Below are 2,511 nucleotides of genomic sequence, written 5' to 3'. Positions count from 1 at the left end.
AGAACTCTATCTCCATATTTTACAGCAACTCATTCCATCGCGATTTACTGGCTTTTCATTGTACAAATCATTTTTAATTTCTTACAATGGAATAATGGTTCAAACATTTTTCATAATTCAGCCCAAACAAAGGCAAACAACTATTAGGTCATAATGAGTATTCTTTCCACCATAAAGTCTTTTACTTAATGTAACATAGAAAATAAATTCTCAAATTTTTAACAGAAATATTTTACCTAAAATATAGTCAAAGAAGATACATTTCAATCAAAATAATTTCAAGTACTATTGACACTACTCTCTTGGGAAATTTAAATTTAATTTAATTCATGAATTGTCCTGGAAAAATAATGACTTATACCATATTAACATGAAATCTTAATTAAGTTAGAATAAACCATTTTCTGTGATTTTGCTTTCCCTTACAGTAAAGAGGTATGCAATTGTTTTTGTAGTATAAGTCTTGGTATTCAGAGAGAGCTAGTATTTAAAATGTGAACGTTTCACTGATAAACAAATGTCCCTTTTTGGACACATACAAGACTGGAATTCTGCCTTTTCTCATGCACTTTTATTAAAAACTGAAAGCTGTGTGCGTCCGCTTCTTGGCAATGTGCTGAGCCAGGCGTGTTTGCTTTATCTGTGTTTGGGAAAGATGTTTTAGGCAAGGTTCCCCAGCCTGCAGACAATGCCACTTTGAGTATGGGATCCCTGTGTGATGTGAACTATAAATACTAGTTTAAAGATAAAAAATTTCATCACTGAATCCTACACAGAGGCTTTTATATTGCAAAGCTGCATTTAATCCTGTGAGAATAATTTTTACACATGTAAAAAAAGATCTATATATACATGACATTATGCTCTACCCCATTACAGAGCCGTGAAATATATTAATCCTTTGAGATACTTTTATTATCAACTAGGGACCCAGTGTACGAATTCGTGCATCTTGAAAGGAACTGTGGGCCATGAGGTTGCAGTGGGCACAGGGGTGGGTCTAGGTCCATCCTCAAAATTGATCACATGGGTCAAATCATTTTGAAAACCATGTGTGAGGTTAAAAAGTACTTTTAATAATTGTTTAATTACTTTCTGATCATTAAGAAAAATTATCTTTTAGAATGAAATAGACCTAAAAAAATGAAAACCTATTAAAATATAATGATCATATGCTATGAAAAGAATGGGTGGCGTTTCAAGAATGAAGAGAGTCCAAAGGACTGTCAGAGAGAAGAAAATTATTAGAGGCTTCAAGCACTATTTTCTTCTATTTTATGTCTATTAAACACTGTTTTATTTAACACTGGAGGCCCGATGCACAAAATTCATGCATGGGTCGGGGGGCATCCTGTCAGCCCAGCCTGCACCCTCTCCAATCTGGGACCCCTTGGGGAATGTCCAACTGCCGGTTTAGGCTCAATCCTGGGTATCGGGCCTAAACCGGCAGTCAGACATCTCTCTCACAATCCTGGACTGTGGTCTCATAATCACTCACCTGCCTGCTTGCCTGGTTGCCCCTAACTGCCCCCCCCTGACAGCCTGATTGCCCCTCACTGCCTCCAAGTGCCATCCTGATTGCCCCTAGCTGACCCCTTCTACTGGCCAGGTCACCCCCAACTGCCCCCCTGCAGGCCTGGTCACCCCTCATGGCTCCCCCACTGTCCTGGTTGCCCCATGCAGCCTGCTTGTTCAGTCATTTGGTTGTCCCTCACTAACCCCCCTGCTGGCCTGGTTGTAGGCAGCCATCTTGTGAGGGTGTGAGGGTTAATTTGCATATTACCTCTTTATTATATAGGATACTATGTAAACAAATACTTTAACACCATCAAAGATGCGGGGAACATACACAGAGGGGTCATGGTTGGACAGGCCAGGAGAGGGTTTTGAGGATGGACCTCCACCCTCAAAGATGGCGGCACCCACAGCCACAACTCAGGGTCACCCCAAATCATCTTTTTCACACCTAATGTCTAGACACCAGGGTTTTATTATTTTATTATTTAAATATTTTTAGAAGTGTGCTCAGAGATCTTTCCTGGCCAGTCTCTAAGAAACAGCCACTCCCACCATTCCATCCAGTAACACCTCATCTCTATCTACTCTATTCTTGTTCCTATTGGTTTGGAAGTTATTATATTGATGTACTTGTGTATCTATGATCAGTCGCCACCCCTCCACTGGAGTATAGACTCCAACCAGGTGAAGCTAGCTCGTGACTGCACTCAGGGGCCTACAGTAGCATCTGGGACATGATATCTCATTCAATTGGTTGCTTACTAAGTTAATGAATGCATTTTCTGTATCCACATAGGAACTGTCATTAGTTTCACACATACATTTAGAATATTCTTTCTCTGATTATTCAGAGAAGCATTGTCTTACGAAACTGAAATACTGAAATTACTATAGCATTCTTTTGCATGATTTTCTTGGCTTTAGTACTGATTAATAATTCATCACACAGGCAAAGTTAGGGTGAGGGAAAGTGCTTGAAGCCTCTAATAATTC

This window comes from Myotis davidii, unplaced genomic scaffold (assembly GCF_000327345.1).
Source record: "Myotis davidii unplaced genomic scaffold, ASM32734v1 scaffold272, whole genome shotgun sequence".
NCBI classification, from domain to species: domain Eukaryota; kingdom Metazoa; phylum Chordata; class Mammalia; order Chiroptera; family Vespertilionidae; genus Myotis; species Myotis davidii.
This window is presented reverse-complemented; position numbering follows the sequence as displayed.